The sequence below is a fragment of the Caloenas nicobarica genome, chromosome 12 (genome assembly GCF_036013445.1).
Source record: "Caloenas nicobarica isolate bCalNic1 chromosome 12, bCalNic1.hap1, whole genome shotgun sequence".
In the NCBI taxonomy this organism is placed as follows: Eukaryota; Metazoa; Chordata; class Aves; order Columbiformes; family Columbidae; genus Caloenas; species Caloenas nicobarica.
The window spans coordinates 4,133,865-4,148,881 of record NC_088256.1 but is presented as its reverse complement, the minus strand read 5'-3'; the positions used below and the strand labels follow the sequence as shown (position 1 = coordinate 4,148,881).

Here is a 15,017-nt window from a genome sequence, read left to right as displayed (position 1 = left end):
AGATTTGAGTAGAAGATGGCAGAAATCTTGTAGGAGTATCTTTCTCCTTCACGGATGGTCCTGTCAGCTTGGGATGAGATTTGTTAAGATAAGACCCTGGTTTGGCCATGCTAGAACCAGATCTGTGCTTCTTCTGAATTAAGGTGTGGATAAATTGAAAACAAAGAAGCATGATACTTGGTTTTGAGGATTTAAATCCAGACTGTTCATCCTCTAGTTTTCAAGAGGTTCAGATCTGAAGGTCAGATTTCAGGAAATTTTTGTTTAGGGAGTGACTGTTTAAAGAGTTGCAAGAGCCCTAAAAACCAGAGTTCTTTGTTCGTAAGCCATGCAGAGTGCAGACAACAGCAACAGCAGCAATCCATTTCCCCATGAATTGCAAACAAGCTTAACCCTGAGTTGGAAAGACCATACTCTGGAGAGGTGAAAGGAAATTCAATATCTGAGCTAAGTGTGTTCTGACTGCCTTGGAAGAAAGACTGCCAAGTGAATGAAATTATGATGATGATGTGATGAGGACCCATCGTCCACCGAGGTCTCCATGAGCCAATGCCGTTCATGGAGAACTGCAAAATAAGCAGTTCCCCGAGGTGAGGGGCACAGAGGTGGGCAGTAGGCCCTTATTATTCTTGTCCCCACTATACTTGGATGCCTTTGGAGACCTTCAAGGTAAAACTTTTGATGTCTCTTTTACAATGATCTGTTTCTCTACATATTTTGAAATATCTGGTTCCAATGCTACTAAAAACTTGCTGTGACTGAGAACTTTTCCAGTGCAAAGTACTTGTTAAAATATAACACGTGTCCAGACCAGACTTGAATAAAGATTGCACTATTCTTCAAATTATGTTGAAAGTTTGGCAATTTTCTTGAGCTTACAATGTAAGTTTCCATTGAAGTCTAATTATAGACTTAAAAGTGAAAACTCTTTCCTGTTTTATAAAGAATAATAGTGACCTTTACCAAGTCCAGTCTCTATTTTTGAAGTTGGATGTTCGTGGACGTGTTGCTATATTTGCCTTTTTGGTTTTTTTCTCTTCTTTCTTTACAACGAGTGATTCTAAAAAACAGTGTCATCTTTTCCAACCTGTTTTCTGAGCAATGCTGTTTCTGTTTGTCAGCCCAAGCTTCAGTGTGGTCTGATAAATGTTCCTGCTGGACTATTTATGTTACTTTTCTATGTGCCACATTGTTGTCTCCCTTGGTGTGGGTCTTTTTATTATTACAGTATTCTATTTGGCCCTGGCCCTGTGTTTGTCTTCCCCAGCTGGAGGTGCATGTTGTGTGGTACTACTGCTTTAGAATCTTTTTCTGTTTGTGGGAGTTTTCCTACAGTAACAAGCAGGTGTCATTTTCTGAGAAAGGGAGGGTACTCTCTCTTCTCTTGATACCAATATTGTCTTCTCAGTTAGCAATTTGGAGTTTGTGAGTGGAAGTGTTGCTTTTTATTTACATATTTCTAATAGTCTTAATGCAGCTACTGGTGCTGTCAATCTGTTTATTCAGTGAAAAGTCTCCTTAGTCCTGCTAAGAATGTAGGTTACTAACCCAAAGCTGTGTTTGAAAACGTTTATAACAACTGTTTCATGCCTGTGATTATCCATTATACAAATCAATGTAATGCTATGTGAATAACAGTGTCATCAGACAGAAGAACCTCAATTTGCAACATATTCTCAGTATTTGTGAGACTTTAGCTGAAAGACTACAAGATTAAATGAAAGTGTTATGGGGAAATGGCGCACGTTGCTGGTTTTATGCATCACTCTTTCACACGTTTTCCTAATGACACTGTTTGAGACTCATGAGCTGACTGGTTTGATTTGTTCAAGGAGATTATCCTCACTCTGCCATTTGTGGAATACAGGTGCGTTCCTGAAAAGTTTTCATGTCCTTCTTGAGCAGCTCTGCCAACTGCAGCTGCTTGCAGGACTGGGCCTACGGTTTATTACAGACATGTTGCTTGTTGAGCCCGTACTTGTAGGAGGTACTCCGTGGAAAAAAATGCTTTCTTTGATTCTGAGGATCTTCACAAAATGATTTCTATTCAAGTTTAGTTTATGATTTTATGGTTTTCCTCTACAGGTGAGATTTATACTGTGCAACTGTGTCCAATCAGGGGAAGAGCTCAAAGCCTTTAAACAAAACATTCTCTGAGTGTCCGGTACACCAGATAAATTCAATCAAAAGCAGCTATTTACATCTTTCTGTAGCAAATACCAGGCATTTTTTTCAAGGAAGGCTTGTGTATGTGCTTTATTTTTTTTTCTTTTACTCATGTTTTCTTTGTCTATCTTTATCTTAAATATGAGAGGTCAGAAATTGTACTTTTGTTAATGCCATAGACTTTTCTTTTTGGATCCATATATTCCTATTGGCTCTCAGGAAATTAATCAGAAGCAAAATCCTCAATCTTAGTTATAGGAACTTGATAATTAAAAACTCATTCCTTCTAACATAATATGGCTAGACAGGTGCTTTTTCAGTTGGTAACCTTGGATTCCTATCTCGAATCCATTATACTGGTCAATAAACTACTTTCTTATAATGCCATAAGGTTTTGCCATTATTGAAAAAAATAAAAGGTGGAAAAAAGCAGGTGAGGAGGAGAGAAAAGGAAGGCTGTGATATTTTCTTCTTAAAGGATTTATAAATGCAGGTGTGAGTCTTATCCAACATGAGGTATGTAAAATATTAGAGACGTCCCTTCTCTATCAGAGGTCATTTTTGCTCTTATAAATATTCTCGATTTGGTTTTGAAATCCTCTATCCTGAAGGTAGCTAAGTCTTGGAGCAACTCAGTCTCAGGTGTCTCTGTAGAGCTCGTTTTTACAAAGAAACATGCAGTCTGATTTTCAAGACAAAGGATGTCAGATCAGTAGTAAAATCATGAAACAATTTGAAGCTTAGTCAGCATTCCTCTTTCCTCATATCTTTGTAGGCATATGTACTATTTTATAAAAATGAACTAACACGGTTAGAGATTGGTGTCTTTCCTTTAGTTACAGGCTGTTATTATCATTTATTATATTGCAGCAGTGCTGAGAGACTGGGATTCCCCTGTGCTGGGCACTGGGCAGGCAGAGGATGGAGTTAGTTTCTCACTGAGGACTCAGTATTTGTTCGCTTCAGCCCTCCCTGAGGAGAAGGTGGCCTTGCTGCTGAAGTCCCCTGAGGGTGCAGGTTTGTATTGTCACTGTTCGTAAAGCAGGCTGGGCTCCTCATGTTCCTCACCTCTCAGTGACCTGGCAAGTTAACCTTACTGAAGGAGTAGTCTACAAATGTGTGAGAGTGACTTCTGATGGCATGTGAATGAATACAGGAGGTGTTTGTGTGCATTAATCCTAATATCATGCATGTTATAGATTATGTTCTCTTGAGTCCTTCCAATGGGTGTGCTCATGTCTGATTTTGATTTGAGCAGGTGAATGACTCGATAGCCCATTAGCAGGCTTCTCACCTACTGTGTTCCACATTTCCTTTTCCAGTTTTGACACTCCGGATAATTTATGTAGCAATTGCACTTCAGTGGTAACTCAATTCCCGGTTTTGTTCCTTTTACAGAAATTAGTACTGCAAGGCATCATAGTGATGAAGGATTTGGAATAACCACCAAGCTATTTGTGTATTTAATATACATTTTTCAAAGATAGCGTTTCAATGACTGGGAGGACACAACAGGGCTAACTGTACTTCAGAAGTTCAGCACTGGTATTCAGACTCTTTGAATTTCAGGCTACACTATCAATGCTGAGTGATACCACTAAAGAACTGTGAAATGGAGAGCTACCCTGTTCCCCCCTCCCTATTCCCCTTGCAAAATAAAAAGCAGGGGAGAAAAACAATGCTACTCTGACTTATTTATCTTTATCCAGTTCCTCTGTCAGTAAGGGGATGAAGCGAAAAATTCAGAACAAAGTAACTTAAAAAATCAAAGGATTAAACCCCCATGTATGTGATCCTGATGAATTGGATGATTCAGAAGATGTTAACCAGAGCAACAGCTGTAATGGAAGGAGAGACTGTAACAAACAGGTTTTCTGATTTATCGGGGTAATCAAGCATAGAAGTGGGCAGGCACTGGGTGGTACAGAATACCAACATTTTTTTTGTGCTGCCTGGGAGATATATTTGAAAGTCTAAGGAAGAATTGCCCCCTCCCCCTTAGTTCCCCTGAAGATTTTTTTTCTTTTCCTGAAAATGAAAGCATGTAATGAGAATTCCCTGAATCTCATTTTAAATTGTCCTTCGTTTAAAATGGTTACTGCTTGTTTATTACTGTTGGTAATGTAACTGCCCTTGCAGGAGACTAATCCTGCTTGTCGAGGACTTCATTCCTTAACATAAGGGAGATAATAAGTGAAGGGGGAACTTGCAAATATGAATCCAGAGATGCTGGGCTGCTTAGAGAAATGCAACAAATGCCTTGTGCTGTTTTCAGTGTGGTTTAGTTTGGTAGCAACTAACGGTCTTTGGATAGAACACTTTTAAGAAAAGAGCCTACCCTAAAATAACTCTTAAACCCATCTCCGATGCTGTTTTCTTTCCCTGCTAGTGTGGTGTCCCAACCTCTCTTTCATATGTAAATCAGTGGGAACGTCATGCAGACAAAGTTTAACATGACTGTGCTCATGTTCATACAGATAACAATGTATGTTCAGTGCGGTGGGACTGAAGCTTTCATCGAGTTTTGTCCCTTATAATACACATGACATTTTAACAGGCTTTGCAAGTTTTCAGGCAGGGAGCCTGCCCTGCAGCACAGGCTTTATAGTCTTATTCCTTGAAATCCTTCAAGCAGTGTGTCTGCTGAAAAATAGCAAGTCTTGGGATTTATCGGTCTGGGAGTTTTCTCATGCAGAACTGTTTCCTTCTTGAGATCAAATCCCTGAAGGCAAGTCCTATCTAGCCCTGAATGGGTATTTTGAGCTTATAGATGTCTGGTTGCATCATCTATTTGTTCCTCTTTATTACTTCTGGGTATTTCCCAAGGTCCCCCCAGCAGCACGAAGTGCTCATCTTGGCTTCCGCTGGAATGATGCGAGTCCCATGCACGTAGCACCTTGCAAAGCTGCCTCTGTGCACCACCAGCCATAAGGAATCGGTGAACGTAAATTCCAGTTTCTTGTGACTGGAAGGAAGAAAGCATTCAATTACATCTCCCCAAACTTCTGTTCTCATCAGTATCACTCTGTTTTTTCCCTAGTCTTGTGATCTTTCTCAGTAGTGCTTTTGTCTGTTGTATGTTTGCTAAGAAAATAATTCTTGTTTGCTTGTTTCAAGAAGAAGGAAGTTCACTGCACACATGGGATAATATTTATTTGATTTTCTGATGTAGTTCCTGAAGCCAGAGTGTGAAAATGTTGATATAGCCTCTTGAGGTTATTATCACAGGCAAGTAGTCTTTTCTATTGTGCGTGCATACAATTGCCCAGATTTACTTGAATTTTTTAATTATGGTTATTATTTTAGTATTATAGGCCCCTTGGAACAGGGTTTTAGTGGTGATATTCTTCATTGTTATTGTTGTTTTTAACAAGATGCGTAGTGTTGTGGTCAGTAATTTCCCTGCAAGTGTTTCAACAAAGCTGTTACCAAGCTGTGAGTTTGCTGTGTTAAATACAGTTTCTCTTCCCTAATTGGGTGCAAGTTCAAAACCCTTGCCTATTCTTAGCTTTTGCCATTTGCTATTTCTGCTGATGGGTTTGCTGCAGTTACTAGCAGGAGATTAATTTTTCTGTTAGTGAAGCAGTGCTTGAGAGTCTAGTCACAGGCTGAGAAGCCATTCCGTGAGGCTGAATTCAGTATCTACTTGAATGAGAAACCTCTCAAAAATAATATTGGAATAATATCACAGAGCATCCAAACAAGCAAAAGAAATACAAAACAAAAGAAGAAAGCAGACTGCCTTCTATGCCTTCAGGTGGAGCAAATCTAGGCTTCAGGAAATGTTTTCCCTGAGTTTGTGATTCCATAGCTGAGCAACTCCCAACAGAACCACAAGTTTGTCAGTTTTTTACCAGCCCCAACTTACTCCTTTCTCCCTTGAGCCTCCCTAAAATTTTCCTGTTTTGAGCACCCCCAAGTCAACACCTCTGAAACTTCCATGGTTGTCTGCCTGGCTGCAGCTGCTGTGTCCCCTCCTCCCTCCCATGCTGACAAGCTCTCACCAGCTCTTTCCATCTCTTTGGCCATTCTGGTCAACTGAGTCCACCTATTTGTTCATCTTTCACCACAGAAAGCAATTCTCCGTCTTCTGGGGCATTGCTCTGGTAGCAATTTAGCAATTAGCTCTGGTAGCAATTTAAGAAAACCTGGACGCCAGATGGGACTTCCAAGGAAGAAAAATAAGATGTGTCTGAGAGAAAACAGGTGCACCACAGCTCTGGGTTCGGTGAGCTCTAACAATACATCTGATGAAGCAGCAAAAATATTTTGGGTAACCTTAAGAAAAGCTGTCTCCTGCACTACATTATCATTAGTAATGGCACATTCCTGGTTTCAGTAAGTATATCAAGGATGTTTATTTTAAGGAGAAAGGGCACAGTTTATTTTGCACAGAACGTGTTTGGGAATGTTTGTCATGATGTGTCAGTGACAACCTGGTGTTGCCCTCTTTGCGTATCACTGACTCCCTTGGCTCCCATCAGTTTGCATTCTTGGTTTTGAACATGTCTCCCCCAGTGAAATGCTGATAGTATTTTTAACAAAAAGAGCCTTCATATAATTGATATCTGCAAGAAGCTGAGCTCCAGAAGCGTGTTTTAACCTGTGTATTTTGTAAACACAACATGAAAAATTCACAGAGAATTTCTGTTACATCCTGAGGCAACTGTGAGTCTTTTCCAAAGTAAAGACTACAGAGCTATACGGTGTATAAGGAAGAGAAAGTGAACAAAGAGAAGCCAGATGGGAATGTACAAGTCGAACTTGCAATTACTAGGTCCTGTGCACCCAGCAAAAACTGTTTGTTCTGCTGTGGCTCCAAGATGAACTACCTTGTGGAGACACAGTATATCGTGTCAGAAAGTTTTATGCTGGTGTCGGGACTTCACCTTCCTAAACAGCAGAAGGTACACGGACATGGACTCCATTGCTAGCACAGATATATCAGTCCCTGGAGTCCCACCAATGTAACAGTGTCAGCTACAGGATTTTTCCATGCCCTGACCTGACCTTGGGTGTGCAAAACTTTGGCAAAGCTTTACAGTGTAGACATGGCCTAAGGCAGGTAGTATTTGCCAAATGTAGTGTTTAATGAGACAGCCAAATGAGTGTAACACACGTCAAGTTTGGTAAAGCCCCTCAGGGCTGGGGTCCTAGGAATGTGCTGTGATGTAGCAAAATAAGCCAGTGATCCTTTTCATCCACCTCCCTGGTTAGGCTGAGCCTGGCTTCCCAGGGAGAGGCTCACAGCACAGGGGACCTGATGGCCCTGCTTTTCTCCCTAGGTGTTTGGTGGTGCCCCGAGCGATGATCAGGCAGTCCTCTTCTGTCCTACACAGAACAGTAGAGCGTCCTCGGTCCACCATGGGCAAGAGGAAGGGCCACAAAACACTGACGTGGACACTGGAGCGGTGCCGACCCAATGCAGAGCCAGGTGGAGGGTGTGCGGGATCATGGAAGAGCTGCTGGGCCAGGGGAGGTTGTGTTGGCAGAGAGAGGTGACGCCGGTGCAGAGGGACCGTGTCTGGGCGAGTACTACAGGCAGATGACTCGGTTGTGAATTTACTCGCTTGTTACAAGCTCGTGATGTAGGATATTTTATGTAGGACCCCAAAATCTGGACACTGTATTATAATTTGGCGCCACTATGGAGCAATTCAGCACGGGGTTTTTTTTTGGTTATAAATGTAGTTATTCTGTGTATTCATTGCTTTGAACAGATTTTATCTCAAGTATTTACAATATGCAACTACTATATCTTATTCCTCTAAATGTTGTGATACCATCACTATAAATTCTATACCTCTCTATGTAAGTTATGCTGCATCTCTGCACAAATGAGTTTGTCATACCAAACAAACACACAATTCAAACATGCCTATTGCCCCATAATTCTCAACTTTTCTACAATCGGAAATATGGGGAAAAGACTAACAAGTGGATCTCTAAAGCGTTCTGAAGAACAAGAGAGCTTTTTATGGGAGGGTCTTTTTTGATTTTTTTTTTTTTTTTTTTTAAAAAGGCAAATCCTTTTATATTTTCTGCTAGAAAATCTGCTCACCAGTCTTGTGTTTTGTGGATGAGGACCAGAACCCCTTTATCTGCACACTGGAGGAAAGGCACTGATCCCTGGGCAATGCTTTCCTGTATTTAGCACCTGCTGGCAGACGCAGCACCTTTTAAATGTCTCAGAAAATGACATTTGATTGAATTTTCTTTCATTTCTAGATAAAGTTATTTTCTGCTTTCACACAGCTTTTGTTCTTTTAGATTGATTTAATGACAGATTAGGAGCGTTAGAAACATATGGTTTGAGAGACCTCCTGGCTGTGCATCAGACCACACCCAGGAGGTTTGTCTGTCTTTTGCTGGCTTTAAACTGTGAGGAGAACCTAATGGGAGTGCTAAGAGTTGTAGTTCTAAAAACCGAGCTCTCTGAGCAAAATCCCTTTGAATGTAAGAGAAATTAGTTCTGTTTCATCAAGGAGATAAGAAAATAAACAGGATCGTTCCTTGGCTCTGAAATGCTTTTTATTCAACAAAGTAATCTCTGTTTAGAAAGACATTTAGAGCTCGCCTGCCTGACAGTAGCTTGCTCTCTCACACTCACTTTAGATTGTAAGAAATAATAGAGTAATACTGTTTGTTTTGTAAAATTTGGAAGTGTGTTGAGAGATGACGCTGTGAAACAGAACTTTAAGGCAGAAGGAAGCCCTGGAGGTTGGGAGCACAGCCCTGCAATAGGCCGAGGCGCACACTAAGGTGGCGAGGAGGAAGGTGGAAATCTGAAATTCTGCTGGTTTTCCTCCCCCTTCTCCTACTTCTGCTCTGTGAGCACAACCTAAACACCAGCACATCCCGTGCTGGTCCCATAAACTGTCACACAGTTTATTTCTGTCACACTCACGTGGTCTTGCCAGTAACAGGGGAGCATGGATCAGAAACTTATTTTGAAACCAAAAATATATGGTGTCACTTCGTATTACGATAGCATCCAAGGACCAGTTAGGATCAGTGCTTCATCTATTACATGCTGAATCTATTACACGTTGAACATGTGTTGTTGATCCCCTGAGAGATTTCAACTCAAGATGCAACAAGCTGTAGAAGAAGGGAGGGTAAAGGAGCTGAAGTGTTGGGTGGTCTGCATAATGCTAGAAAGGAGACAAAAGGCTATATGCTAAAAACTGTCACAACTGTTTAGGCAAGTAACTGGAAGATAAGACTTGGAAGAGAGGAAAAGACCTTCTTTGTTTAACTGAGCACTAAAGATACTTGAAAGATCTGGAGCTGATGTGGAGCTGAGGTGGGAGTTGGCAAGACAGGCAAGTGAGCAGATTAATGGTATTGTTGCAGCTTGCCCAAATAGTGTCTGGGTTCTTTATTTCCTCAACTAGATTTATTTGGTGGGATATTTTTGATACAAGCTTGGTCTGGAAAAATAAAACCAGCTTATTTGAAAAGGTTGGCTTCATGAAAATTGTGTTATTGTGTGCCTCCACTGCTTCACGGCTGGTGACTTATACGTGAAAGTGCGACTGACCAAACTGGAGAAAAAATTAAGAAACACCTTATGCTGAGGATGCAGGATGGGGAGGAGAGAGAATGAAACTACTTTGTCACATAGTGCAAAAATGTCTCTCTCTCTTTGACATGTCTTCCACTTATTAAAGGCAATATTGTTCTCTGCAGGCACTCAAATGAAAACTCGGAAACAAGAAGTCAGAAAGGCAAGTAAGTGATCTGTGCGTGGATGCTACAGCCATCTCCAGAAGAAAAAATGAATACTTAATCAGAATAATAAATTTATAAGACTCTGGATAACAATGCTCTTCTTCAACCTGAGCACTTCTACTGGAACAGGAGAAGAATATTCAAAATCTTTCTGTCTCCTGGAAAGTCCATGGAGTTGGAGGCAGTATCATGGAAACCTGGGTTAGGTATGTAGTATTCAGCAACTTCACAGATGAGCTTCCAGGAAATCTTTACAGCTTTTGTAATAAAAATAGCATTCATATATGACTTTGTTTATGGTGGGGCCCCATAGTGAATTGTTTGGGTTTTGTCTATAAAATTTCTAGCCAGTTGGTCTTGCAAAGAACAAGTGTAAGTTGGAGCCTTACAGTGTTTAAACTCTAGGAGAAGGAAATAATATTTTTAAGAGAAATCATATTTTGGGCCCTGCAAGTTCGACATTGACTAGTGCTGCCAGATTTTTTAATATTATTGAATTCAACAATCTTTTCCATCAAATTCCAGAATCATCTGGAACATTCTCTCTCACATGAAATAAATGCTTGTAAGCTGCCAGGTGATTAACGATGTTTGCTGAGATGTGAGGGTGTCTCAGGAGACTCTGCTTTGTTTTGCTACTGTAATTTCCAGTAAAGATTTGGTCAAGACTTTAAACTGTCTCAAATGATGTATTTTGCAGCTTTAAGTTAAAATTCAGACCTGCCAAAAGGTTCTTGATTGTTTTTCTGGCTGAAACGACCTAATTTTTCCACTGTGCTTTGTACATCTAGTTATGGATGACCATTTTATCTCTCTGGCCTCAGAAAAGACAAACACTGTATCACTTCTTAAGTGTGAGAGGAAAAAAAAGCCTACTAAAATATTAGGAAGAATTTTCAAAGGATTACAAATTAATCAGATATTGTACAAACATTGAAAGTGTAACCCCTAGTGAAAAGATTTGCAGCCTAAAAGAGACAAGCCATTGGTTATGTCTAAAGCAAAGGGTAGAGGTGGAGAAATTAATGTTTCAGAGGAGGAATCTAAATTGAAGGGGCATTTGGCAGATAAAATGAAAGACTAATGAAGCATGAAGTGCAGCAAAAAGTCACAAAATTAAGCGATGAAGAAACAAACTTAAGGAGGGAGAAATGGGAAGATTGTTAGAAATAAAAGTGGAAATGAAAACAAGGATACCTGGACTCTGCTAGGGATATCGGAAAGACTGAGTGCTAACAGTGTGAATTCATTAGCAAGGTATTGCAGATGCAGGGCATTGCTGAGAAGTAGGTGTTTGGCTTGTGAGGCACATGTAGGGCTGGTGCAGCACCTGCTAATTTTGTAAATGTGAGGGGATGCTTAAAGGGTGTTGGGTCTTCAGCATGTTCAAGTCTGCAGTCCTTACCATTCTGCTTCCCGTGGTTCTGCAGAAAACCTGTTGGTCCCGTGGGCACAATCAACAACGGTGCCTGCGGTGTTTTAGCTGTCAATATATTGGCTCCACTGAGCACCTGAGATCCTTTGCAGTGGGACTGTTTTGATTTCAATGTTAATACCATACTCTCAAAATCACTTGGAATAGCTTCTGAGTATAGGCACGTTTTGCTTTTGTGCAATAAATAAATGTGCATGGGAAGCAGTGGAAAACTGCAGTCATTGTGAACATAACAGGAGGGTGACCTGCAACAGTGTTTGCTTCACTGACCCAGAACACTGATAAATATGTCTATGTGTGTGTCTATGCATGTGCGTGCAAATCTACATTTATGTATTTATAGTGAAACTCTAATGGAAAGAACATAAATGTCATAATTAATGACTTTAGCATACTATACAGTCTTCTTTCAGGTAAGAAACTATAATATATGTGTCTCCATTGTGCAGGTATACTTACGTATAACACATTACATAGAATGGATATTTTTCATGGTGGTAAGCCAGTCTTTTTAAGTCCTTAAATATTCTAGACTGTAAAGCGTAATTACTAATAAGTGGAAGTCTTGTTTTCGTGATAGGAAGTTTATATTATTCTTTTTTTCTGTTCCAAGACGTGTTTCATTTGGTTTGTGTGTTACAAAAAACACAGAAATGCTCTTGTGAAGTGTGAGTAGAAATGGCTTTGTCGGCGTCTGTAAGAAAAAGAATATGAACAAACAAAAACCTTTGCGCTGGTAGCTGAGTGGAAAACTTACTAGAAGAATCATTTTAGCTATGATTTTTGAAAATGTGAAAAACTAGGCCAATATTTGGATTTAGAAAATCAAGTTAGTTAAATTAGTTAAATCATTGAGTCACTTTTACCTTTTCACAGCTGAAATACAGTTAAACAGATTTTTAAGCATTATTTATAGAAAAATGCATTTGGAATGAAAACGCATCAGATGCACTTTAACATGGCTGCTTTCTAAGCAATGTAAATGCGGATTTATGAAGAAATGATGACTGATACTAGTAATTTCAAGAACCATTTCTTCTGTGTATTATCCTTCAGCTGGAGACAGTAATATTTTTCATTCTTTTTCTAGTTGTAGCATGGGTTTGCAATTTGACTGTGCGGAGTATGAATTACCATGCCCTAACTGAAATGCATGTGTGTGATGCAGCATTGGCACAGTAAACACCCATTTGCATATAAATTGTGCACCAAATTAGAGTAATTCTTCGGAGTAGTATTAAGATATGACCTCATTCTGACCCTGCACAGAAATTATTTGTATCATAGTATTACCAGCTTGTGACGAGGCAGCAAGAAGGATGACAGGTCATGCTCTTTCCACTCTAGAGTTTGGAGATTCCCCATGTGAAGCAGATCACATACGCAGGAAACTTTCTGGGATGAAAGGCCTTAGATGGAATGAAACTTTTTATTATTTCTGTATTAGACTTAAGTATTCAAGAGATTAGCTACTATGAGGAGACCTTAACAAAGCGACATTGAAAAGACAACTAAATTTGCTTGAAAAATAGTGACAACATGAATTAGGAAAGAGCAAATTCCTAAAATTTGTTGAAGTGCTGCAATGCCAGATAACCTCTCAGAACAGTCACGGACAGCAGACAGAGTGACACGAAAGTCAGATCAACTGGGGAAGCACCTCGAATAGATCCTCCATGAGAAGAGCCAATTTAGTGTTCCACGCCAGCAAGTTACACAGAGCTCTCAGCAGCCTTCATGTACAAAACCTATGTAAGCGATACTGTAGTCTCTGGCAGAGAGGTGCAGCGTAGTAGTAATCTGGCACTGGCAGGAGTAGGAAGGGATGCGCCGCTTGTCCTGGTAAGTATTAGCCCTACTCAGCAAAAAGGAATAGGCACGGACAAGCCACGGGGAGCACTACACCACTAAATAGCCTTCTGTTTAGTTGTAGTGTCTCACCTTCTATTTTTAAGTGTCTCATGAAAGTGCTAAGGAAAAGCCATATAAAAGAGAAAGAATGTAAATATTATGGTTCAGGGATATCAACCCCAGTCCAAGTGCAAAAACCTGCCTTTTGCTGAAAGCTTTGAGGGGCTTCTAGTTCAAAGGATTTCAGAGATGTGGAGAGGCAGCTATGTACATTACTTTCTTCTTCTCTATCGGTCACCCCTTATTGATGGCACATAAGTTAAAATAAGAAGAGCACCCCACCTAAGCAGTTCTGAGAGGACAGAAACGTCAACATGGAAAAGAGTAGCTACAGGGTGGTAAATTCTTTTTCAAATGACAGGATAATTTTTCTGCTGAGGTCAGAAGTCGAAACAGCTTTTGCTCGTGTCTCGGACCTTCTGATGCAATTGGCTATTTCAGTGCATGATAAAATACTCAGGAAAAACCCCCACAGTTTTAAGGCTTTATTTTAGGAGGGCTTTTTGCTCTTCATAAATGTAGTGATCTTATTGTGGTTTTATCTGTCAGGATTAAAGGACTACTGGCAGATACCTTAGGACTAAAATGTGGGTTAGACTTTGCTTTTTGTTTTGCTTTTTACAGAGTCTGATATGAGTGATATCTGTGAGTTGGGAAATATATCCACAAGACCACTGGAAACTGCATATTTTTATTTAAACTTGATAGTGCTGTGTTTAGTGGCAGAGCTAAAAAGTGAACCTGGTATGAACAATGAAGCAGAAAACTACAGTCTGGCTTCCCCAAATCAGCAAATGGCAAAATCAAGTGAGATCTTGAATGTGAAAAGTGAATGCTTTTTTTTTTTTTTTTGGCTTAATCACACTTTTTATTGGTAAGGACTTTTAAAACTACACTGTTTGCTACACTAGCATCTTATGTACCTACAGATTAGAAAGCAGCCTGCCTGTATTCTAGTCAATTAATTCTTTGCTAAAGCAGCATAAACATAAGTTCAAAGATTTTGTTACTTTTCTGATTTATTTCTCTCATCTGGCTTTGCATAAGCTCTCTGTGTTGACAATATTAAAATGCTTTCCATTTGTGATTAGTGCATAGCAGCAAGGGGAAGGAAGAGTTGGCATGAATAGCTCGTAAGTAGGTATGTGTTTCTTTTTTATCTCTCCGCCAGCAGCCAGAGCTTTGTCAAAGTGGAGGAGCTGAGATTGGTTAATACTCAGACAGGCGGTAGAAGTTCCAGTCTGGTTTTCTAATTTAGAAGTGCTACTGGATGACATAAATGGTATGAATAATTGTAAATTCTATGTGAAGGGAAAAAAAAAAAAAGGAAAGGAATCCTAAAGACTATAAGAAAAGGTCTAAAGTAGTCCTTTAAAAGCTAGAACAGCTTAAAAAATTATTATAGTCCTAGTTTGAGTGTTTTGAGAATGTGTCAAATGAATATTTCTCTAACTGAGCCACTGTTTAAACTTGCCTTATGATCGTTATTTGCCATCTAGTTCAAATCAAAGAAGTCAAAAAGACTGAAGGGTAAGGAGTCAGCTGCCCTTGAAAAAATACAGTACTGACAAACTGGACAAAGCCAGCAAGAAAAGATTAATTATTTGCAGTTTCAGAATTTTTGTTATTGTTGTGAAGTTCTGAGATTGAAGTTTGTAAGAAAACTAAGTAGTCTGTGCTGCTTTCTGAGTGCTTTAGATACTGTCATTCTGTCCTCTAGTCATTCCTTCTTTCAGCATCCGCCACTTTCTGTTTCTTCTCCTCCCTAAAA

At 39.8% G+C, this 15,017-nt stretch overlaps 1 long non-coding RNA gene across 1 annotated transcript in view; it reads left to right on the top strand.

Annotated features, from left to right (window-relative positions):
- LOC135993488 (uncharacterized) overlaps window positions 1-10,096 on the top strand; it is a 31,829-nt gene extending 21,733 nt beyond the window's left edge. The window contains exon 3 of the long non-coding RNA XR_010606880.1: window positions 9,859-10,096. This is a non-coding gene — a long non-coding RNA (uncharacterized LOC135993488). The remainder of the gene's footprint in view (window positions 1-9,858) is intronic.
- The last annotated feature ends 4,921 nt before the right edge of the window (window positions 10,097-15,017 follow it).